The sequence below is a fragment of the Haemaphysalis longicornis genome, unplaced genomic scaffold (assembly GCF_048455015.1).
Source record: "Haemaphysalis longicornis isolate Haplotype H1 unplaced genomic scaffold, Haemaphysalis longicornis Haplotype H1 scaffold_9, whole genome shotgun sequence".
NCBI lineage: Eukaryota > Metazoa > Arthropoda > Arachnida > Ixodida > Ixodidae > Haemaphysalis > Haemaphysalis longicornis.
Genome location: NW_027526460.1, coordinates 2,663,153 through 2,689,113, shown reverse-complemented (window position 1 = coordinate 2,689,113; position 25,961 = coordinate 2,663,153). Strand labels below are relative to the sequence as shown.

At 50.0% G+C, this 25,961-nt stretch overlaps 1 protein-coding gene and 1 non-coding gene across 5 annotated transcripts in view; both read right to left on the bottom strand.

Annotated features, from left to right (window-relative positions):
• Nucleotides 1–25,961, bottom strand: part of LOC144152612 (E3 ubiquitin-protein ligase SHPRH) — a 1,006,539-nt gene that overhangs the window by 448,151 nt on the left and 532,427 nt on the right. The gene's annotated exons all lie outside the window — the stretch shown is intronic.
• Trnat-ggu (transfer RNA threonine (anticodon GGU)) lies at nucleotides 25,419–25,491 on the bottom strand. The gene has a single exon. It is a non-coding gene; the product is annotated as a tRNA-Thr (tRNA).

Genomic DNA, 25,961 nt, shown 5'->3' with positions numbered 1-25,961 from the left:
TGTATAAATCCCTGCGCGCAGGCATCCTATCCTTCGGCCGCTCGCCGCACCGCGCGTGAACTGGCCGGCGGTTCCGGGACCGACCTCCGGGGACGGTCGGCGTAGATCGCGGCAGATATTTGAGCATCGCTTTGAAAAAGCACAGCTGATGACACTACCTAGCACAATGTTTCACCACTTTAACATCCACATTCACCGCTGTCGAATACTTTTCCACGACTATAATATAGTGTAAAAACTATATTACAGCCGCGACCTGCGTCTGTTCGAGCTGCTCCGTCGGCCGTGCGGGAATGCACGGCGGGTGTGTGTGCGGAGCGTTTCTGCAAACAGTAAACGCTTCATGATTTCCTGCTTTATACATTTGTTACAAACAAGGGAAATCTAGAAACTTAGCTTGGCGATCATCGTAGTGTACATTGTTGATCGGGGAAACGAGCCACAGCTTACGCTTCGCTCGCATACGTCATACGCCACCACGCTGAAGTAGTTTACGGAGAATGTACCACAGTTGATACGGTTATAAAATCCCCATGACGTCAAACTGCGCTTGGTGCACTGAGAATGAACTTCAAACGATGGAATTTAACACGAAAATACTTTTAAACGCGCTTCCTAAACGAATTGTCATGCGGTGCAAGCCAACTGTGCAGCAAGATAGGAACGGTGATCCTACAAGTGACGTCAAAACGATCGCAGCGCCGGCCTCTCCAGTGGTGGGCCTCGCTGCCAATAGTGATACATTCATACCAGCCTTTCACAATAATTATACCCTGTTTCCCCCTTACCTCCAGCAAAGCAGTATATATGTCAGAGCGTATATAATCACGCCGGCCTCTCTGCGCTTTCGTTCATTCCACTAGAATTACTCTTTCTCTATATATCGCCGATCAATGAGCAGTTTTTATTTAATTAATACGTACGGTAGCTGCCGCGAGGGATAAAATATCCGATGTGCCGAAAAAAAGTATTACGGCATCGCGAAGCCCTCGATAAGTTTGCTCTTTTCAACGCAGAAATTTGGGCTAGCTGGTGATACGACTTAGACATGGTAAAAAGCGCACTAGACGGGGACAGAAGAAGAGACAGCGACAAGGTACGAGCGCTAGTCTCTTTTCCCATCTGCATCCTCCGCCAAGGCCCTTTTTTCCCCGAGAAAGGCATATAGTGTGTCTGAGGACGGCTTGGATAAAAGAAAGGGCGTTAAGTTCGAGCATTCTCAATAAAATAGCCCTTAGTGTTGTTTTAAAAACTCGAAGCAGCATTATGCGAGTGCCCGTACGCAGGACGCCAGCGCGTTGCCGCAGCAGGAAGCCGCTGGTGCCCACTCTGCGTCGCGAGAGAAGGCCCGCTTCCCGCTCATCCTGTAAGCGCATTACTTCCTGCCGGCTTTTTTGTTGATCCTTGTTGTTCCTCCGTTCCTTCGATGGCGCCCCCTCTGTTCTCCTGTGGGCGCTAATCTCCTCAACTAATGCGGCCCCCCGCCTGGCCAGCGGCGCCCACGGCAGTCGGGAGCGCTAACAGCGTCCTGCTGCGTCGATCCCCGGCAGCCGAAGAAGCTTTGCGTGGCCTTGGCCCGACCAATTGACACACTTCGCGCACGGCGGGCTCGGTGGCGGATAAAAAGAAAAGGGACAAGCCGCCCTGCAGGGGACGCGGATGCTTTCTCCGGACACTGGGGGGAAAGGGGCGACCACTCTATCCATGGGCGCAGAGACAATGCACATACGCAGTGAGCGACCGCGCTCTACGGATTTCGTCCCGTTTACTTATATCTTCTGTCCTCACTTTCAGCGCTAACGCAATGTCTTTAGTATCAAGTAAACAACCTGCCCAACTACCCGTCTTTAACGAATTTCTGAAACGCTGAATTGGAATGTTCGCTATTCAGAATATCACAACGAAATGATTCGCATATGATGAATAGAAATATGGTATTTTCGGGGGTGTTCAGGTCAAAGGCTGTAGTTGCGTTGCGTATATATGCCGCTAGGACGGAACATGCCAGCAGCTTGCTTATCGGTAAACCCTGAACTCTTGTTCTTATTCCGCAAAGATACGACTAAAACGTTGCGTCCTATATGCACGGATGGGCAGGAGCGGAGATAGGCATGAGGAAATCCTTGTGGGGACACGTTAAACGCTGTGAGTGTACCGAAGCACTTTCCGAGGGCGGCTAGCGGCAGAACACGTATGATTCAACGTTTGTGATGTTAGCTTAACACTTTGTGACGTCCTCGCTGAGAAACGTGGGCGCTGTTTAGCAACGTTAAGCCTTTAAAGTACTCGGTAACCGTAGTGTTGCCTTGCTCGAAACTGTGATGCTCCACTGTTCAGCTGTTCGGTAACCAATCCCCCTCCAGGCTATGTGTCAAGGGGATGAGCTGAAGAAGAAAGAAGTCGAATTGCGCTCGTACTGACCGCAGGACCGGTGGCCGCCTCTTTCAACTCTCTAGTTCGCCTTATTAGTGTGAATACACGCATTTGCACCGTAACAGTACCGCGTAATAAATTACACACACATTGTAGGTTATTTTTCGCTTTTTTATAACTTCACGTAATTGCTGTTCGCGGTCTAGACTTCAGTACGGATGTCTTATGATTACGGGGTTCGTAAAGGGCTAAACACATGAGCGGAAAAGGACGCGTCTGCGCACCCATGTCCGGATCCCAACACCGGTTTGGCTGCCGGAGGACCCCCGAATCGCAGCCCACTCCCGCGCGCATCCAATCTGCTAGATATTTTGCCGCGCCATGTCGGAAACCAGAGCGCTCGGACGCACGTGTGTCTACAGCTTAATTCGGTCACGAGTGCCACTGTCATCACGAGCGCCGCATGAGAGGACCGTCGTCTCCCAGCAAATCGGACGCGTCGTGCCTATACAAAAGAACGAACAAACCCGCGCTCGCGAGAGACAGCCCGAGGCGAGATGCGACGTCCGGCTCCCAGGGGCGATCTCCCGGACGTTCCCCAGCGCTCGCCAGCGACACTTGGCGTCCATAACGACGCGGAAAAGGAAAAATGAGACGCGCGCCAACGACGCTGCCCGACGATAAGGAGGTTCACGCGTTACCGAAACGCGATCGGCGGGCAGCGTCGGAGTGCGGCTGTGACTCTGCATGGTGAGCGGGAGCCCGCATGCGTTCCGGCAGGACGCCTCCATGCAAATGTCTTCACGTGGAGGCCGAGAGGGCGGCCCCCGGGATACTTTTGTTACTCCCGTATAGCTTTATCGCACTGGCGGCGCTCGAGTTGCGCGGTGATATTTCAGCAGACAAGCGCGCCCGCATGCCCTTGAAATCCGCTCGGTGCCCGAAGGAGTAGCATTCGCGCCCTGATGAACACCGGCTGCGTCCGGGGTGAAAGCGAGGTTACGCAGGGAGGACGTCTGATACGTTTTCGCTGTCGTTTCAAAGACGCTATACGGGCATATGGGCAGCCGTTGGTGGTAGTTTGAGGGGGTGATTTAAACGCGCCATTCGCGCATACAGGGCTCTGGTATGTCCTTTACAATGGTGGGGACGGAAAGATTCGCCTCAGAACGGGCTCATGCAACACTCGCTCGAAAAGACCTTTTCCTCTTACATCGTCAACTTCAGTGCCGGATCGAGAAACTGAGGCCCGGCAATGCCTGCGTCTTTGGGGTCCTAATGAAGAAGGCGACGACGACTTTGATGATAAAGCAGACTGGGTTAAAAAGCTAAAATTTTCGAAGCTCGCATGTTAGTTGTTAAGGAAACTAATTTTTTGGCTTGATTTTTTATATTGAACGGTTATTATCTGATGTACATGTTGGTATGGTTTAATTTCCAGTTCATAACAAATACACAATTATTGGAAGTATGGCATCGTCACGCTGCATAGGTCAAAGAGCGAAAGAGCGTTTTGTTAAATATTTATTAAGCCTCAGTGGTTCAGGTTACAAACGCGTAAAGTTCTACAAAACGTGCGTGCAATGACAACCTTTAGACATTGAAATAACTATAAAAATTGTGTACAACGACTTCAAATTTAAATAAATCTACGTTTAATACAACAAGGAAAAGCAGTCATGTCGCACTCAAACTCAGTCACTCGGGACAAAACGGAAACAAAGAGCGGGTCGGGTCACTTCACGCTGCACATTATTCAAAAACAAGCAAGTGAGGGTAACTAGCCCTAAATTTAACAATTTAAAACGGCGTCTTACAGTTTTTAAACGACACAATTTTATGTATTGCTTTACCAAAAGAAAAAAATCTCTCAGCAGGTCTCTTTCGATCGGCGTGATGGCTGCGCCGGTAGCGGAGCGCAAGCAGTCGTTAAGTAGAGACATTTTTGAAAAGGAGTGCTTTTTTTTAAAGTTTTCTCTGCAGCATAGTACGGTGTAGGCGAATATGGTTAAATACATTGCAGCAAGTCGTTCTCAGCAATGAAGTCTAAGAGGCTGCGATTATACGGCCCAAAGATCTGCCGTGCGTGGTCGGCAGGTCGGCCGATCACGCACGTCAGGGGGCGGGGGCGTGCAGACCACAGCAAGTCCACAGAACGCAGTGGTGGGTACGTGTGGTCGATGCCGATGAAGAGCAATGTGCACTTGTAGGGCCGAAGGGGCGTTCAATCTCGCAGTTTGTTACAGGAATAGTTGGGTGCAACCTGAGCGCAATCAAAACATTGGGAAAAAATCAACTATACCCCTCTGTCGAAACAACTACGATGGGCGAATGAGAACCTTTCCAAAATCAAGTCCAAAACCAAACGAACCAAGTCAGAAGCCATTGTGCTTTCTAGTGCTATGTCGATACTGGCATTCCGCGGCTGTCTAATTTTGCACATCCATGCGCCCATCTCTTAATCCAAAGTGCATCTACCGCGCCGGAATGGGACAGACGTCGGCTTCATGACGGAGGGACCCAGGTTCGACTCCGGCCACGTGAGGCGTTTTTAAAGACGGCAGTCTTTCTCGGGCTACTTACACGCAGAAATTTTGGTTTGTCTGTGTGTCTGTATGTCTGTCTTGAAAGGATAAATTTATTATAAAAAAATCCTGGTATCAATGATACAACGTAACAACCAGAAACAATTAAACAAGTGCAGTGCCGGTTGCTACAAAACTAATATAGCGCGAAGGCTGCCAGTTACAGACACTTAAAGAAAGACATGAATAGCTTCAAATTGATTGTAGAGAAAAGATCAGCATATAAACAATTTAGAGTTGCTTACAACCAAAAGATTAACATGCGAGGTAAACAATGATACAAAAACATTCGCTTCAAGAATGCAGCAATATACAGAACAGGTTTGGTTTTATGTCACAACGGGTACTGTACCGCACTAACACACATTTTTAACACCAGAATCACTTGTTCCGTTTGGAACGCTTGTGGAATAGGGCAACGTGGTTCTGTCAACGTTGTAGTAGGGTGCCTCGATTCACGCGCGTTTCCGCCCTATACGGCAGCGCTGGCATCGAGGCACCCGACTTAGAGCAGTGGAACGCGGTAAATTTAATTTGACTTGAGCAAACCTCTAGCGTGTTATCTTGGGAGGAACGAAACGGGAGAGGGACGGCATAAGAGGTGAGCGGAAAAGAGAAGGGAGGCATATACTTGGCAGGAGCGCCAGTCGACTATCGGCTTTAGTAACGAAAGGAGCAGATACGCGGCCATTTTTCTCTTCACTTCACCCTCCATCATCACCACCATCGTCAGAGAAAGTTGGCTTTCCTGCTGTGCGTCTTGGGGTGGACTACAGACGGCATCAGTGAGAGGCTGAAAGCTTCGCTTTAAAACAGATCCAATACCCATCTCTAACATTTTGAGCAGACCGCTCGCGATTTCGCCTAGGAAAAGGAAGCACTGTAGGTGGTCAAAAAATGTGTACCACTTTGTAGGGACAAGTGATGTCAACGTCGCTCCCCCCTGCGCCTTCCACTAATCGAGCAGATTGATTGACCAGGTCGTCATCGCAATAAAATTGTGATAGATACTGGTGTACGTAGATTTCTGAGCCCGTAAGGCTGCTCTTAAGTTGTCAATAATTACGTTGAACGACCCTTTGCTTTAAACTGCTCAGAATGTACTTCGGAAATGAGTCAACTATTGACATTCCTAAACCTCTCTTCATACCGACAGTTTTGTGCACCCAAACGCCCTATGCCAAAAAGAGCGGAGCTGATCTGGGGCCACTCATTCATAGTGGCTTTTATTCCGGGAAGCTCTGTCAGAAACCTCTGGGGAAAAACTGGCTCCGATACAAGCTCTGAAGGTTGCTGGAAAGCAAAGCTGTAAACGACACCGCAACAATTGGCCATGCGACGTCACTTGAATTCACACACGCGGCTCTGGAAAGAGTGAAACCAGAGATTCTGCCAACTGTCGCCTGTGATTCGCGCCAAAAGGCGCCCTCCCCCTCTCCAGCCGCTGAATCAAAAACACAACCGAATCGGAATTCACCAATGTGAAAAACGGAGGCCCATTTGCGGCAACCAGTGCGCGCGTTTCTCTAGCGGCCAAATGTCTGTATGTGATCTCTACATTTTGTTTTCCAGCCGTGCAAACCAATCCTTAACGTATCTTTGCCGTACGACCACTTAATTTCGTCGGTTTCGGGTTATCTTGGAGGTGCTGTCGAACTAGTCAAGCCGTGCGAAGGACGCGCAATGGACGCGAAGCTGCGCCAAAACAGGCCCAAAACAACCGCCGCTAAAGCAGACGACATACCGTACCGCCACCGCGCCCGCCGGCGACCAGGCACCTCCCCGCCGGGAACACTGGGTAAATTTGCCGTTCCATCTACAGTGTGCTCCGTGAGTGAAACCCTCCAACCCCCCCCCCCCCCTTTCCTTCCCCCCGCCCTCCGCCACCGCCTCCGCCACGTTTGCTGGTAGAGGTAGAAAGCTTTACTTTAATAAAGAAGGTGAAGTGAAATGAAATCCTTCCTGCCTGTCAGCCCCAGACGCCGGTTTCCGACGCCAACGCGGGCAGCAAGCACGCTCATCGAGCTTTTTTTATTCCTCTTTAAACGGCCAAGCGGCGCCCGGAAAGCCGGGGTCTCGGGGATGTAGCGCCCATAGCCCCCACCTTGATCCGGTACTGGTAAACTTTTGCCCATTGCCACCGTTCAAGAGTTCAGAGGCATCGATTAGGCTGTATATATATATATATATAAAAAACTGTGGTTTGTTCCTCCGTCATAGGAATCAGTAAAACACGAAAGTGAAATGCGCAGCGAAATCTGCAGCTGAGCATAATTTGCGCGTCCGTGGCTCTATTGTGTGTGAGCTTGGCGAGCGACGTCCTTCTGGCGGGTCGCTTTGGCAAAGGTGTACTGGTGCCATTTCCGTGACGGATATGACTTCAGTGATATCTTGGTGTATCCCGGCATAAAACACTTTCGTGTTAAAATATAAAACCCGAAAACGAACAACCCTGAGTATAACGTACTCCAAAGTACTAAAGGTTGCTTCCCCGCAAGAAGACCCTGTGTGCAAGGGTGCCCTTTTTGCAGGCCGCTTGCTTAGTTGTACTGGCGTCACTTCCGTGACGAATATGACGTCAGCGAAATCTTCGTGTATCCGGGAATAAAACACTTTCGTGTTAAAATACAACAAAAACATCAACAAGGCTAAACAATTAGCAATTGAATTCGTCCGTGCGTAAAGCTGGATGTGCAACAGTTTCCCTCCATGCGAAAATACCAATACCAAAATGCACTAAGGTTTTGATATTTTCCTACTCACGCTTACATTTCTCCTTAAAACTGCTTCCTAGGAAAGGCGCTAACGCCTTGATGTTTTCATTTCAGGCTAGTTATGTTCGCCAGTAACCTCACCGCAATGCTTCCGTGCAAAGCCCGGAGTCTGGCCGCATAGTACATGGTAGTGAAGTTTAATTGATCTCGCCGTATTGCTGTGTTCTATAAAACGGCCGACGGCCTTCCCACTCCGCTATCAGACTCCTAATAGGGCGCCTGAAAACTGTTTCCACAGCCGTTATAACATGCGTGTAGCTGCGAAGTCGCCTTCAAATGTGCTCGCTGTTTTATCAGAGCAACTTACGCGTTCATGCGCACTTGGGAGTTTCCGCAGTCTTTCTTGGGTAGTAAAACGAGAAAATGTTGGTCTGCCGGCATGTCTGTCCTTCGATTCAGCAGCCCGGCCAACAGATACGAGAATTCTGGACCGACACGTGTATATGGGCGACACATTTTCAAACTGCTAAATCTGCTAGCTGCCCTCACGCGTGTTGAGCAAAAATAAAATATTGGGCATATTTGAATTATCGCAAAAATACACAATTAGAGCTTGCACTGTTATCTTATTAAAAATAGACATGCGGAAAATTTCCGGGGTAGCGCATGAACTATACCCGTCCAAAATAATAGTTTAACCAAAGAAAGCAAAAATCTGCAGAAATTTAGCGAATTGTCTACTTACGCGTAGAATTCTTATGCTGCTTGGCTTGAGTGTGAGTTGTTTACAGCCAAATATTTTGGTTTTCTAAATCCTGTCTGACCAATTATCTTCATATACGCTATTATAACGATTACAGGTGTTACTCGCGCCAAATATGCATATTTTATAAATGAAGGGGATTACACGGTTTGCCGCCATCCGTAATTTTTGTTTTTCTAGTTTTTAGTTTTTCAAAATTTTCTTCGACCAATTACTTCCATTTACGCTACTCTAACGATTACAGGTTGAACTTCCGTGAAGTCCGCATTATTATGGAAATGCAGGGCGCTACATAGTTCGCCATTTTGCGTATTTTTTTCTTTTTCTTATTTTTTAGTTTTTTTAATTTTCTTTGATCAATTACCTCCATTTACGCTACTCTAACGATTAGAGGTTGAACTTCCGCGAAGACCGCATTATTATAGAAATGCAGGGCGCTACATGGTTCGCCATTTTGCGTAATTTTTTCTTTTTCTTATTTTTCAGTTTTTCAAAATTTTGTTCGGCTAATTACCTCCATTTACGATACTACTATGACGATTACAGGGGGTACTTCCGCGACAACTGCATTATTGTGGAAATGCAGGACGTTACACAGTTCGCCCTTTTGCGCGATGTTTTTACATGTTTTTAATTTTTATTTTTTCGAAATTCTGCTCGAATTGTCTCCATTTGCACTACTTTTACGATTAGACGTGGTACTACAGCGATATCTGCATTTTTGTGAAAATGCAGGGCTTTACACGGTCGTTGCTGTGGGGGTACTCGGCAAAGAATGCTACGCATTAAAAAAGCTCGCGTCAGTCTGTAGCTTTTGGCTCGAGCTTGGTGCTCCAGCCACGAGACGAAGCCGCGCCACTAACAAATGGTCCCAACAGGTGGCGCGCCAGCAGTGTCAGCAGGCTAGGACGCCAGGAATTGCTCTCAAGAATGTCCCCCCCACTACAAAGGGGCAGCCACCAAGCCATCATCATCATCGCGGGAAATTTAAACTTCATTTAGCAAACCTCTACTGCGTTTAGCACACGAATGGGAACAGCTTGAGAGGCTGGCGGGGAGAGAGCAGAGGCGTTTACATACAGCAACCGCAGAATACTGTGGTTTTTCGGAGACATCTGCAGAGGAGGAGGAGGAGGTAGCCTTTATTGTGGCAGGAAGACTATAAGTCAAGTGGGGGAAGTGGGAGTAGAAAGGGGGGGGGGTTGTACCTTGGGACATCTTAAATGCGTACAGTTCGGCCCAAAACAGCTGCGCTCCTTGAGAAGGCCGCGTGGGGTGAGGAGAGCATGCTCACAACTTCAAACTGCTCGCGCTAGACCGCTCTTTAGAGAAAAAATGTGCAATTAAGGATGGAGGGTTCCAGTGCATGAGGGTCGATGTAAGGAGAGGTTGTATTTGGAGGAAGCTCGAAGGTTATGGAGCGCGCGAACTTAGGTGCTGGAGATTGCTGGGCGTGGGGGAGGCGCAGAAGGAACATCGAGGCGGCGGAGACAGGGTGTACCGTTTGCGCAGAGTCTCCTGGGTAAGGCTAGCATTGGCGAAATATTTGTTTATGAAAATTTCCGCTGATCTTGGAAGCGAGGGCAGAGCGGATAAAAAGCCGGTTGGAGTCAGGGCTTTGAGGCGGTCTTTTTAGATGCGACGCATCTCTTGCTCTCGGGCTTGTCCCTCCTGCGTCGTCGTCGCGGCGTCCGTCCACATCCCTCCTCCGTTCTTCTCTCCCACAGCTGTGTGCAACACTCTCACTCCGGCTCATTAGCATACCACAGCTGGTGCGCTTGTTTGGCGCGCGCTTCGCTGCGTTAACAACTGCTCCGGTGCGCGACTCTCCTCCGTTGTCTCCTCTCCTTCAATCGCTGTGAATATAAAGCGGGTATCGCGCCGTGGTGGTTCAGTCAAGCGCTCGCTCTCGCACTGACGTGACCTTGCTTTGACTACTTCGTGCTTGACTACTTCGTGCTTGACTTGATTCTTTATATGAAGACGTGATGGAAGCGACGGTCCCTTCAGTGAGTGGTGTGACACAACAATTACGCCCATCTTCCCGCGTATAGGAACACCCGCATGTGATGGAAATGCATCATAAGCGTTCACAACACGTTTCACGCGATTTAGAGAATCAACCCAACGGAAACAATAATTGAACCCCCCGATGCGTCGCATCACACCAGGGAATTTTTTTTTTTCTTTTTGTAACGTAGAAGCTGTATCGCTGGTGGTAGGTGGAGGAGCCAAGTCGGGTAGCAGCGGAGGACTGGAGGTTATACACTCCCGTGCAACCGAGTGGGCTGCCTGGTTCCCTGGTGATGACTTCTCATATCCAGGTGACCAGTCGATGCGCAAATGAATGCCGCTAGATTTCAGGATGGAGATCTGATGAAGGATTTTGTTGTCGATCGTACTGGTCGACGTGGGACTCTTTAGAATCTGTAGGGCTTCGAAAGAGTCCACAGAAGCGAGCAGATACATGGTCATTTTTTTAAAATAGAAAATGGTGCAAGCGTGATTCCTATCACGCCCACAAAATTTCCGTTTCACACGCACGAACGTCACTATGCATCACCATCGATACCACCACCGTAACCCCGTCTTTCCGGCTGACGTGAGGGTCGGAAGGATGTGTGGCTTCACGTTGCTTCCACAAGATTCCACCCCCATGATCTTGTTTCTGAGGAGCGGACCACCGCTTACGAGATGCACTCGCGGCTAGGGGGGGAGTAGGGGGGATGAGTGGCGCACCCTTCATCTCGCCGAGCGGAATCTCGATCCCTTCCTGAACGAGCGACACGCCGCGAATAGTGCGTCCACCAGCTCTAACCGCATCAATGTCGGTGCCAGTTTCTTCGAAAGAGGAGGTGAGCGTAGTTTTTTGAAAAATATTTGCAGCAGCCGTATATGTTACAATTTTTTATTATTATTGCAGAAGTGTGCCGAAACTTTTGCAGCTCCAGAAGAAACGTGCCGCCATTCGCGTGTGCGCTAACCCTAGTTAACTTTCCATCCGAGAACACGAGACTCTGGAAGTGCGCTCTCTGATCGACCACCAAGAAACAAAAAAAAGAGAAGAAACAAACAAAACTCGCGTGTAGCCGCTCATACTTCGCTTTAACCCAAACCGTGCCTAGAAATGCAGGTGCGCAGAGCACTCGGGGGAACTGGTGATCAGTAACCGTGCGTCCCGCGGTTTGTCGCGGAAACGGAGGGACTCTCGTCTGAAATGGGAACAAAATTTAAAAAAACTATACGTACACGACAGAGTTCGACCGTGTCGCCATCGGCACCCCGTCTGCAGAGAGCACGCCAAGCGTGCCGGCCTCGTGGCTGTTTCTGATTCCCGCTGCAATTCTGTGCCTCTGGTTGCGAGAACACGGAAGCGGGTGTCGCCTTACAAAGTCCAGCCGGCAGAGTAACGTAAACTAAGCAATCGCATCCGCTCGCCGTAAAAGGGGCCGCTTTACGGAACGCGTCTCGTCTTTCGCCCTTCCGTTATTTCGCCGCCACAGATTCCCGGCGGCCCAGTGCAGCGATGGCGTCCTTGAAGCGCGTCTCGGTTCCGCATGCCGCGCTCGTCGCATTCCCCCACTGCTGAAACAATAACAGTGCCACGTATCATGTTTCAGCGCCGACCATGTTCGCGCACGCGTTTCCTCCGCTTCCTGCGGCTGGATCATTTATTTGTGCGCGAAGCTCTCCCACGGCTGCTTCCCACCGCATCTCTCCTCGGTACGCGCGCGGCCCCAGCGCATACTTTACATTTGCCGCGGCCTGCATCTTCCGGCTCCAGCTTCGCGCGATATTTTAACGGGCAAAAATTAAAAAGACCTTCTGCTGTGTCAAGACGTGCGGCCGGCAGATCTGTACAGATCCGTCCATTTGATTAATTGGAAATCACCATCTCCGTCATCTCTTTTAAAGGCACCGTTGCCATTCATCGTGACTCGTTTGTGGCTAAGGGGAAAAGTGTTGTAAGTGGACTTGCTTTGTCAAGCCCTGCCTAAAGTTTTGACATGGAAAAAGTATATTAATTAATCGTAGTGTAGCTCAGGCGGAGCGGGAGTTACGAATTAGTCATTACGTGCGGCTGCAATCCGTGTGTAGTGTTAGGAATAATTACTGTCGTTCGGCTAGTATTCAAACCAAGAAGTTATGGGCATAAGGGTGACGCGAATCCGAGGTCTGTTGATGTCTGGTTTTTTTTTTGTTTTTTTTTTAGTTCTGTTGCCGCCGCCGGGGCTCTTCCTTCCAAGTGTTGTGTGTGAAAACGCTTCGGACGAGGCTGGGCCCTGGCCCTATTTTTTCTGAGAAACGGCTCCGGCGCGTGGTTTGCCCGTCGGCCGACCAGGAGACGGCCCGTCTCAGGTTACCGCGCGCAGTGGCGTCTCCGACCCCCCGTTGCGTCTACGCGGGCCGCTCTGTGCTACGAATCCTCGGTATGGTTCAAACGACCGCCTGTCTTTTCCTCTTTCGAGTTTGTATGCACTACTTTATTCTCACCAGTAATTCTTTTGCCAGAAACGGGCGCCTCCGAGTTTGAACTTTGTGTCTTCTGTGTGTGATTTTTTCCTTTTCACTTTGGCGGGGACATGTCTGATTGGAGCTATGAAGCGTCTCCCCGATTGGCTGCAGTAAGCCTTGTTCCAAGGCGTCCGCACACTCCAGGATGCGCTTTTTCCCCCAATACGTCCCCCACCGGACCGCTTGAAGCGAATATAACGCGGCGTCTCCGGCTATTGAGAGCGGCGGGCGACCTGCACCAGGACTCACTTCAGAAACTCTGCCGCTCGTCGTCGTGCCCTCCCGCCGGGAGATCGAGATCCTGTCAGCCATGTCCCGCTAAGTACTCTTGATCTATTGACTGTCCTTCGCATTTATTTAACAAGTGTATTCATTCTGATTCTTATGTGCTCAATGTCATCAATGCTACCAGTAAATTAAATCAGTTAACTTTAAAACCTCGTCAACGCCTTGACTGCTTCACTCCGATCGGCATGCTACCGCAGCGGCAGATATGTGACCAAATGTGACCAAATTACGCCGTGACAGGGGGCTCCGGCGGAAAAGTGCTTCGACCGTAAACCTCCCGGGGTTTCACGGATGCGAAATGTGGCCTTGGCAACGGCGCCATCCGCGGCCGAAGAGCCAGGCCAACTGCTGGCGGGGTGGCGTGCGAGCGCATGCGCAGGCCTCCCGTTAGGCCTAACGTTGTCAACTGGTATACCAACAGCTTTACTTACAATGAGCCGATGATGCTTTTGTGATCGCAAAATCCAAATGGCGCGCGCTGCTCACGCGGCGCCTGGTTCTGGCACGGGGACTGGGAATGACTGCCAAGTGTGTTTGAATGTATCAGCTGGCAGGCTGTACTGCGCGTATGCAAACGAAGCAAGCGCACATCAGTTGCTGACACTGTAGGTGTGGGATGTGATAAATGTGATGATGTTTATTGCATGCGTACTGCCGAATAATGTGTGCGCAAGAAGGGCCTGCCCACGAGGAACGGCACTGACAGCGTTAACAGCGAAGTCGTGCGGCATGCAGGCTGGGGATGACCGCATGGTCGGACGGCTGTGATGATTGTGCACGAAACAACGAGCGCATGCGCCAAGCCAGGCATGAGCCGGGCATGGTTCTTGCGTGGCGCATGACCCAATAGACCACGCCACCTACCGGCAGTTATTATTAATTAAGGAGGAAGAACGAAATGAAAATCCAGCCTAGTAACTCTCTATCAAGAAATGGCACCTCGACCTGGATGGGCGAAGAATTGGAGAGGAAAGAAAAATAGAAAAGAGTGGGAAAAGGGTAGAAAGGATAGCCAAGTTTTAAAAGGATACGATAGACGGAAGAGGAGTTACCACTGTGGTGGGGACTAACGCGCACGAACCACAACACAAGCACAGCAATAGGTCTGGCGTCACGCTGTGTCCGGGAGACCGCGCTGTGCTGCGCTATCCACGGCAGTCCCGAGCCTTGGACCAGCGGGAGGCTACGCTCGACGGCCCCACAGAGCAGAGCACCCATCGCCAGGACCAAATGCCCAGGGCAGCGACGTGCGGCTGGCGAGGACGGGACTGCAAGCGCCAGGGGCGGACGAACGCGAAAAGAGGCACTCGCATCTTGGTTGCAATATGATATACACCTGACTTTAAGCAGGAATTTGCCTGTCAGTACGTGCGTCCCCATGCCCATCGTCCCAACCGCCCCTGGCAGAACTAAGGGTGGGATCCCGGTGCTCATAAGGGACAGTGAGGATATTTGTTAGCCTGCACTTGGCTACACTCAGTGTAGGCTCGGAATGGCGGACCAGTGCATAGGCGGCTACACCATGGCTGCACTGTGGCGGAGACGCTGTGGAATGTACTCCTAGTGGCCGCTCGTCATTCTGCTTCATTCGGACGTGGATAACAAAAAGCGGAGGGCTGTCACTACCTCGCTCTTTGTGACAAAGATGGCAATTAGTAGAGTACAATGACACTCCGTCGTTCTCATGCTGAGAAGCGGTGCGAGCTCACTGCAGTTTGTCGGCCCGCTTAATCGAGAGCATGTTACACTGAGCAGAAACAACAAAAAACAACTGGCGCCCCTTGTGAGGCGTGGCTGCGTGACGTGGACTTTTTAAGTGCAGAGCACTTTAGGGGGTCGCCTTGTCGTCGTAGCTCGCTCGCTGGACCCAAGTAGAGCCACACGGCGTTCTGTCGTCTCGGCGTCCCACACAGGTTTCGAAAGCCAAGCGGTTCATACAGTCATAAGCGTTCGAAACTCGTTACTTGTCATACATCACCCCGTTGTTTAGCGCAAAGAAAACTACAGGTACATTTGAGACAAAATATACGTAATCAACCGGCAACGTCTGCGTTCATTTAGTTAGGAAGGCCCGTTGGGTCGGTTTTTAAACTTTACAGTTTTGAGTACATTCGCGTTTCTTTAAAAACCTATAACAGGTAATAGATTTAGTTTTTTTTACGTCGTTCTTTGAAACGAAGTTTTTCTTCACTTTGTCGAAGAATGGGTTTTTACGATAGTAAGCGAAAAAAACTGGCAGTGCAGCGCCCGCACGTGCGGGAGGCACGAAAAGAACAGAACTCCCGCTGGCGCAGTTTCAGGCAGTGGGCGAGCGAGCACTGTGAAGGCGGGAAATTTGAAATGCGTTGGACAAACCTCCGTTGAATTAGTCAGGAGAGGAATGAGACAGGGCGGCGAAGAAGAGCGTGATGGGTGGTAAGAGTGAGCGGATAACTGCCCCACAGCCCATTATGGCGAATGACTGCTCTGCATTTCCGACAGCTTTCACATTGAGTGGAACGGCTTCAATTTTTTCGTCGTACTAGTAGTTGCCGTAGCATGCGGAGCATAAATAGGAACGGGTATACGCAAGAGTGCATAAAAAAAATATGCAGAATTTTGCAGCGCTTGGAGGCATCTCGCGCGAACACTCTTTTCCGTTAGAAGGGCTGTCGTAAAGCTGTGAACTATACGCAAATGTTTCTGTAGGAGGGGCTAAAGTGTGCAATAGAAGCACATCGTCAAAAAAACCTCACCAGCACCCGAGGAGCATCTGGTCGAACTACTCTTTTATCATACAAAGAAACGGCTGCAGAAGTAACCAAGTCAGACCAGTTGTAGCTTCTAGCTCGGCGCAAGCGGTGTGAGTCTTTCATGACTGAGTTTTTCCGTGGCTGTGCCCAGCGCCTATGGCGTCCACGTGCCGAAAGCGAAACAGTCATTGTTATCCCCCAAAACTATATAAATGTGCGTACGTTCCGCATATGCTGTGAAAATATGCCGAAGCGTGTAGACTTTCGATGTATATGTGGCCATATAGACGACGTTTTCTCGATCGCGATAGCTGTGGTCACATAAGTACACCAGAGAAAGTTTAAAGGTGGCATGAAGACAAAATACTTCCACATTGGGGGCCGAACACTTAAGCCACCGCCGAGAAGAACGAGTGGGTGATCGAATACAGTGGCGGGGGCATCTCGCTCTGTTTGATCGCATCGCTGCAATGCTGTCGTATTCCCTTAACACCCTGAAAGCTGTTCTTACTTCTGGCCCGTATTACGTCGTCCCACCTGTCCATGTTACGTCACTGCAGCGCGAATGTTCGAAGTTTTTCAGTAAGGGGGGGGGGGGGGGGGTAAAAAGCCTCCTTTGTGGCTGCAATGAGCGGAGGCAGTTACCCAAGGTTGTTTGTTTCAAATTGAACAAAGTTGTATTTTGTCTTGGTGGCGCATTTAAGTGCATAAAATGCATTAACTGCGAGTACATGGGTCGCAGAGAGCCCGCGGGCTGTCCGCGGGTACTCCTTGGCGCGAGAATGAAGGCGTGCTGCAGTCGGTTCAGTCAACTGCGCTGGCGTCCCTTGCTGCGTCCGTGTGCGGCCCAAGGAGGTTAAAAAGAATTGGTGCGGCCCCTGCTGCTGCGACACACACGGCCCGCGGCCAATCCCCGGAGGTGGGCTGTGTGGCCGGCAGGGCCATGGCACGCGGGTGGTCCTTTCAAAAAGACGCCTATTTGCCAACGCGATGTAGGCGACAGCGCGATTCGTGGGAGACAGATGGCCGCCCCGTGACAGGACCTGTCGCGATCGAAACAAAAGCGAGTCGATAGCGTTGATTCGCCCTTCCCCTGCGCTCTTGTCAAGACAAAGAACCCCGGGCTTCACGGCGCTTGGTCTGGGGAACTCAACTGTGTTTGCATAAGAAGAAAGACAATGCGATCACCGAAGCGCGCGCTCTCTCTGCTCCCGACCGGGATCAGAAGGTTGGCGTTGACGGACTGCGGGGTTTTGCGTGTGATGGGCACGCTTGTCACAGGGCTTCCGCGGCGTATCCTGTTCCCTCGACGCTTTGTCGTGCACCGACGCGTGTCGTCCGCTCGTGTAAGACGACCGATCGTCTGTTCCCCTCTGCCGCGGTCGCAGACAGGCGTCGGCACGTGTTTGTAAACTCGAACCGTGCTGTTCGCGCGCCTTTGCTCACGCGGCTCCAATTGATTTTCCTCTATCCCAGTTGTCGGCGCCACACGCTTCCGCTGCGCTTGCTCTTTGCCGTGTCTCGCCACGCGTGGGCTCACCTCGACGTGACCCCCCGCGGGTGGACATAGCAAAGAGCAAGCGCATAACTGTTGAATCAGCGGGTGATGTACTTTAACCTGTATACATGGGTTTCCCATTGAAATGGAAAATAACCGACGATACCAAGTTGAATCACGTTTCTGAAAGTCAGTGTTTACTAAATGAGGTTAGTTTTTATCGGTCACTTGGTGTAAAATGGGCGAGCTAATTTGCATTCGGAAGCAGGTTAGCTGTTCATACCGTCACAAAGAGCTTTCATATTGGTTGATTATTTCTCTGTAGGGATAGAGCTACGTTCGAAGCTGTTTTTGCAATACATGAGTTTATCGCTATTCCTTCTACTGGCTGCAACAAAAGTGACGAAAAGGCTGAAGGGACTAATATAGTAAGGGGTGGAATACCCAGTTTGCCCATTTGAAAAATGATCCTTCCGCGTCCATTTCAGTCGCGACGTGGTTGCACTTTGCCAGGCCTCCGACCAATGACGTGCACACAAACTGACGCCCGCCTTGCTTGCGCTGTATCGCACCTGATCGTCTGCTTACAGCTAATCGCGGCTCGCTTGAAACGGTCGCTTTGAAATGGACATGAAATGTAAATAAGTCAGAATCCCGCCCCCCAGGAGAGTTGAACTTACGCCCAATTTCCTCCAGTACTGCCCGACCACTCGTCCACTTTGAATTTGCGTGGGCACTTTAAGCCCTCATCGAAAAAATAAAGCGCATTTGTCGGTTTTTGAGACGGCGCCTGAGACCGCTGTCTACAAAGCGGTGATCGTGTACACGGGGTCATTATTGCTTCTTTTCATCCTATATGGTCGGCATGGAAGTGTTGTATGCACGTGTGGGACGTTACGTTTAGGAGCCCCGGGGGGTGGCAGAGTAGTGAACCTTGTATCATATTTTGCATCAACTGCGAAAACGGGGAGCAGTTAGTAGCCATGCCTCCGTGGGAGGGTGTCAAGAACAGGGCCAGGAAGGAGCCAGCACTCACGTGCTCACACACGACACTTGCTCACGCGGAAGACTGCCCGACCTATTCAGTGCGACAATGTACACGTGAATGGTCACGGAGTGTCAGAAAATGCGGAGAAATTCAAAGAATTCTTTACTAGTGATACCATTCTTGCGCAGCTGGTCTTCATTGCGATTCTTACAGGCAGTTTTCGTGATGTCTGGCCAAATAAGTGGGATTATTTTATTGCTTTAAGGTTTCCCTTTGTTTCGTTTTGCCCATGATTTGCATGCACGCTATCGTAAAACCACTAAATGTGTTACTTAAGTTAATTATGCTTTTGTGCAACTGCAGGCCGTTACAGGGTTGGCCCGTTTGTCTATTTTTATTCGCCATTCCAAGGATCGGAACAAAACAGCACAAGCTAGACGGTACGCCAAGCACCTCAGAACCCGCTGGCTTGACCACTGCGAAAGCCTAAATGAACGAACCGGTTCCTATAAGCTTTGGCGCACTTACAAAGCTCTCTTTGATACGACAAAATCCCTTAACACCACGCAAAACATCCTACTTGCTCAGTCTATAGACGAAGACGAACGGGAACGAGTTGCAGCCCAGACATTCTTCCCCCAAGATAACGTATACGACTCGACTATCTAGGCCCCAACCTACGGTGATCACCTGAAGCCTGAGGACACATTCTTCACCATTCAAGAACTGCACATAGCCCTTGAGGCTGTTAATGTCAAGAGCGCTCCCGGAAAGGACAAAATTACTTGGCAAATGCTCCGTAACCGTGATGAGAAATCTAAAGAACAGTTGTTGTTGGAAATTAACAGTATGAGAATCTGGAATACTCCCTGTTGAATGGAAGCACTCCGTTGTGCACCCAATACCAAAACCTAAAAAAAAAACCCTACTTCCATTTCCAACCTTCGTCCCATTTCACTTACATCCACTCTTTGCAAACTGATGGAACGCATGATCCTTACTCGTCCCACCTACCTGCTCGAGACAGTGAACGACGCCATTTACGACCCTGCACAAACCGGGTTCCGGACCGGTCTTACCACTCATAACAGCCTGCTCTTATTACGACCAATGATAGAGAAAAAAATGGAGAAAGAATGTTAAGGCAGCTCCAGGAGTCCTTGTTTGTATTGACCTCAAGAAAGCATTCGACACAGTTTCGCATGCCTACATCATTTAGGTTATGGGAGAACTTAACATCGGTCACAGACTCACCAATTTTGTCAAGAACTTCCTCTGCAACTGAACGTTTGAAATTCATACGGGTAAAAAGCACCCCCACATCTCCCACAACCACCGAGGTCGCAGGGCGCTATTTTATCTCCGACTCTATTCAATCTTGTCATGTCAAAAATTGCCAGGCAACTCTGACAAATACCCCACATTCAAAGTGCTACATATGCCGACGATATTACGATTTGGATTGACCTCCGTAAGACAGACCTGACCCAACAGCAAGTGCAGGTACATATTCAAACTGCAGTCGATACTCTCGCCGACGCCCTCCAACACACTGGGATGCAGCCTTCGCCTGACAAAAACACATATGTGGTGTTTGGCGGCACACAGCAACAGAAGAACGCCTACACTTTTCAGTTTGTGCGATCGCTCCTTAAGCCGTCCCCCGAAAAGTGGGTAAAGTTCTTGGCATCCCTGTCCCTGAGGATGGCGGCTGCAGTGTGTGGCTTGAACAAATCAAGAAAACATGGCATCAACAGCTTCACATAATCAAACGCATAAGCAACCGGTTAGGAGGGGCTACAACGGAGACACTCAAACTATTGACCCAGGCTGTCCTCACGAGCAAAGTGACATATGGGGCAGTATGCTTCGACTTCACTAAGGCTCAGTTGTAGCAGCTGGAGGTGCTAAATCGCGAGAGCCTTCGAGTCATCACTGGCCTTCCCAAACATGCCAAACTCTAGGAGCTCTACAAGCACGCTCAACTGCCTCCTCTCACAGAAATCATCCGAACCCGTCAGGAAGGCCACGACTTCCGACGAGCATCCACTCTCGCCGGCCGTGCGCTACTTGCGCTACTGCCCCAATGCGCGGCACCACAACATCCCATCCCTTTGCCGCTTCCACCATGGCACAACTTAATCGTCGTTAACCCAAAGCTACTCCCAATCACCGGTCCTACGCTTCGCCACTCTGACAAACACAAACGCACAGCTGAAATTACCGAGCGGTTTCCACATAGCGCTGTTTATACCGACGCCACTTGGGACCCAACCACGAATACTGCCGGATTAGCGGCCATTCACTCTCGACATTTCAAGCCGCCTGCCAACAAGAATACCCAACAGCGCCATCGTCTACCCACCTCCAACTCAAAGCTATATTACTGGCTGCCCGACAACTTCAAATTTCGCACTCGCCTACCAACCAGCCTCATGCAACTATCTTCACCTTATCTTCACGCCGGGTGCCTTATCAGAATTCTATCTGTGCGTCCATCAAGATGCTTGCCCGGAGGCAACATTGCACAACAGAACTACAAATTCGGGTGGACTGGGTGCCAGGGCACTGCGTTAACTCCTCCAAGGAGGTCGTGTGTGCCCTGGCGAGCGATGTTCTTTCCACCCGCTCCCACCCAGTTTTGTTTCATCACGACCCCAACTTGGACCCCTTTGAAGCCCGTGACACCTACCAGCGATGTGCTAGAGCTCGACTCCGCAGCCGCATCCCTGCCAATGACTACCCGTTACCTACAGGGCTGTCACGTGGCCTTCAGGTTCTGATCCACAAGGCTCGTGCTAGGGCGGCGTTTACAGGGAACATCCTTTTCAAGTGGCGTTCTTACACACCAAAGAAAGGGCGGCCACCCGTTCTCCCTGGCACTGCCGCAAGCAATTCACCTCCGCCGGCCATGACACCACCCACGTGCGTGACATGCTCTTTAGGAGCCACACCGACCATTGACCATCTCCTTTGGACGTGTCCACGACTGCACGCGGAGCACACCTCTTGCAAACACAGCAGCGTTACGTGTTTGATGAACTGGCTCTACCCACCCGCAGCCACAGCCAAGCAGGTGTTTGCCTCCTTGTGGGACTTCGCTCTCGCTACTGGCGTTCTTCTAAGAATGTAAAGTTTTCCCCATTTGACACCACCCTTCCCACCCGCCCCCACGTAGGCCGAGTCGCCATCCTTGTGTCAATAAAGTTTTATTTATTTATTTATTTATTTATTTATTTATTTATTTATTTATTTATTTATTTATTTATTTATTTATTTATTTATTTATTTATTTATTTATTTATTTATTTAATTATTTAATTTAATTCACGCCCAAAAACACTACAGAAAGGAGTGGGGGTACAGTACTATGGCAATAAGCAGAGGAAGCACACAAGTGGGAAAAGGAGGAGGGAAAACGTTTATTTATATTTTTTTGTTGGTTGGGCGGCACTCCACCGGAGTCTTGTGCCACGTGCGACAGTTCCCGACGGGGTTAGCAGGAGTGGCACCCTCGGTCCAGGGTTCCAACGGCCTCTGCTGCTTTGCGTGCCCGCTGAATGAGACCGATCTGGTCTCCACAGCAGTCGCAGCGCCTCCCATTGCTCCGCATTAGGGTTTCTGATTTTGGGGAGTACACAGTACTTAGTGAACACATTAACAAATGAGGTTTTGTACAGCAGTCTTGAAATGGGAATGTTCTGAAAAAGCAGCAGTCGATGCCAGGAGGTGGTTCCGTTTTATGGAGGAGGTGTATAAGATGAATGCATTTGATTTTATTATTTCAAATTTATAACATTTTCATTTTTCTGCTATTAGTATTTATTGGTTTTAAATATTCCGCTCCACTCATTATCTCCATTTACGCATGAAAGATCAAACGTGTTAACTCCGCCCATTGTGCAATTTTGGGCAAATGCAGGGCGTTGCATGGTCCTCGCCGGGGGGAGGGGGGGGGGGTTGGGGGGTTACTCGGCAAAAAATGCTACTCATTAAAATTACGCTCCCGACCCATAACTCCGGAGTACGAAAACACAGACCACTCTAAGGACGGTCCTTGGATAAATGAATGGCAAGCTACACGACACACCCTACATATGGAATGCGGTTTGTCTCATCGCTCGCTAGCTTACGCGCTTGTTGGCATGCTTGGTGTCGGGGGCTTCACTGTCGCATTCGCAACCTTGATGACTTTTCCTACTTGAGCCCTGGCTGTGTGCACAGAACTGCGTCCGCAGTAGGGACCCCGCACGCACTTCACGGCGGCCACCACCTTGATGGCTCGTGCCTCTCGTATCGGTGGAGGACCCGGTTACTCACTGACATCAGGAGCCGAATGATGAACGGCGTGAAGGTTGCGGCCGCTTCTTTTGCCATGAGAGGCATCATCTCGCACCTCAACGTGGTAGTAGAGAGTGCGTGGTCACTCTCCTCACGAGAAACACGAGTAGACAGACAGGGGCCCCCCACCGTTAGGAACATTGTCCGTCCTCTGGTCATGAGCGGGCCAATAGATAAGGCGCGGGATCGCCATCCATCTCTCCAGCTCTAACAGCGGTCCTTAAAGGGGCACTGACACAAAAATTTTGCATCTTGTTTTTTTTTTGTTGCGATAAGTAGCTAGTGACCTACTTATAACCTGTAGAAACCTCATTTGCTTCAGCGTGCGACGGTTGTTTAATTAGAGGCATTTTCAATGCGGCCAGTCGCAGTTTCGGTTTCAGCGAGTGCCGCGAAACGATGGATTTTGTGGATTTTGTGTGAACAAAGCTGACCACGTGACCGTGGGAGGGATATCACAGTTACAGAGCAGAGCCGCCGTAGCACTGTCGAATCCGCATCGACGGCAGTTTCTGCAAATGCCCCCCCGTACTGATCTCGTGAGGCGCCTAATTAAAAAGCGACCGTGGATGTGACGCAGGCGCTGCGAGTGCAAATGCTACCGCGGCTAACGAACGACGCGCGACGCTCGAGACGGTGGGTGGCAAGACGCGCGCTGGGAGCAGCCGGCCGGTCTGCCTACAGGTCCGCCTACAGATGTGTTCGGCTTAGCACTGCGGCAGATATTCGAGTGCCGCTCTCGTAAGCGGTGCAGATGACAATTTTTAATGCAACCCGCCATGGCATCATTAACTCCTTTCTCATGTAAGCCACCATGGTCGGGACTTGGGGACAATTTCGTGCAGCGGTAACAAGCTATCACTCGAGCTACCTGCGCCAGCGTGGGCCACTTCGCGGCCGTGGCCGCCGCCTGCACAGCGACCGTGCGGCTTGCTCAGTGGCCTTTTCGTGCCTCCGGCGCGTTTCCGCATCCAATGGTAATAAACAGTAATAGAAACAGAGTGCCTGGAATCGCTGTAGAACTTTGGTCGCGGCCAGCTGCCCGATGAGCTGACGAAATCACGGCGCCTCCGCCGCCAACGATCGGGTCGTTCGTTCTCGAGAGCAGAAGCTCCGCCCTCCTGCCCTCCGATTGGAGCGGCGAGCCGGCAGTGCGGAAGCGGCAAACACAAACTCGTGACGTGTTTGGATGTTGTTTATTTACACTTGCGCGTGGTCCTCTGCTGGCCGCTCGGTTGCGTTTCGCACACTTCAAAATTGATTTTAAATATGTTCTAGGCTGTATTCACCGCTGATATTTTGCAGATGATGTATATGTGTTCCCACCAATCTATCTCCGAAGTTATCTCGCCTTCAAAATTTTGTGTCAGTGCCCCTTTAACCTAAAGAGGGCTTAGAAGAGGTATGCCGTGTCTGCACATCAGTACTATACCACTCGACGTATTCTGTGTCCGTATCAATGCTTTGAAAAAGAGAATTACAACGAAGTGCTTTCTTTCTATTGCATTCCTTTATTTAGTGTACACGTTGGATGGCGACCTGCGTGCCGCTGCAGCGTGCTTTTTCACTCGCATGCTTACCGCTGGCCTCGGGTTTTCGCGTGGTGAAAGCTCGGCTTGCGTCGACACTTGAGCGAGATAAACGCGAGTCCTCGTTTTTCGCACTAGTTTCAGTGGCCCCCTGGAATGAGGAGGCCTTAGCCTAAAGGGCAAATAAAATTTTTTCTCTCTCTCTCTCGCACTAGTTTGCATGACTGCGACGTGAAAGCCATCCTGCGCTCCGATTATCAGCACTTTGCTCTAATCGCACTGCTCTATTTTTGCGTTTCAGCGCTCTCCGCTCGACCGCTTGATGCGAACTGAAGAACGACACGCACTCTCGCGCGTACGCACACACGCGCACACGAACGCGCACTATACATATAAAGTCGAAATCACTTAATATTAGAAATACTTGATCCATAAAGTGAGCCTGCCAATACCAGCTCGTGAATCGACAAAGACGACTCTAGTAAGAGTTCCATATCAGTAGCCTGCAGCTTAGAGCACGGCCGACAACCTCGCGATCAATAACAAACTTACTAGCCATTTATGGCAAGGCGAACGAATATTTACACGTTTTTTTTACCGTGCACTGTTTTTCTCTGAGCCCACCACAGTTAATGCGGGGGGCTTAGCAATTTTCTTTAGGACGCGTACGAAGCTGCAGGTCTTGTTCTGAATTCGGCCACTTAATCAGAAACCTAACCCTAAGAAAATAGGGAACACAGGATAACAGCGAAATGAACTCCCCCTCCAATTTGTGGGCCCTCCGCCTCGGTAGTTGGGACGCGCACCTTTACTCCAAACAGCAAGCGAACTGCAAAAAAAAAAAAAAGATCAACCCAGTGATTTATATATATATATATATATATATATATATATATATATATATATATATATATATATATATGTGTGTGTGTGTGTATAGCGAATCAGAAAATGGGAAATGAGGGGCTTCGTGAAATAAGACAGAAAATAAGGGTTGGCAGTCAAGAAAACCTCGGAAAGCAAAGGGGAGGTTGTGGTGGGTAGAAAGAGATAAAGAATTTTTTGAGTCGAAAAGAAAGTGGTGAAAAAATGCCCGCCGGGTGGGATCCGAACCCACGACCTCCAGAATACCGGTCTGGTGCGATGACCACTACGCTACCGGCGGGGCTGTTTCCCCAGCACTTTCTCGGGTATTTATGTTAAGGTATTTTTGTTTCCTGCACTTGGGGTGGTAGCCAGCGCCACTCGGACTACTCGGGGTGAAGGGGACCTTCGTTTTAACCCCCGGGCCGTGACTCGAGTGTGTATACATGTCGAGAGTGGTCGACCAGCGTTGAACCCTCTTAAGCTCCCTTTGGCACCAAGACTGCCAGAACAGAGGCCCTCGCTAAGCATGTAGCGAATCAGAAAATGGGAAATGAGGGGCTTCGTGAAATAAGACAGAAAATAAGGGTTGGCAGTCAAGAAAACCTCGGAAAGCAAAAGGGAGGTTGTGGTGGGTCATAGAAAGAGATGAAGAATTTTTTGAGTCGAAAAGAAAGTGGTGAAAAAATGCGGGCATTTTTTCACCACTTTCTTTTCGACTCAAAAAATTCTTCATCTCTTTCTATGACCCACCACAACCTCCCCTTTGCT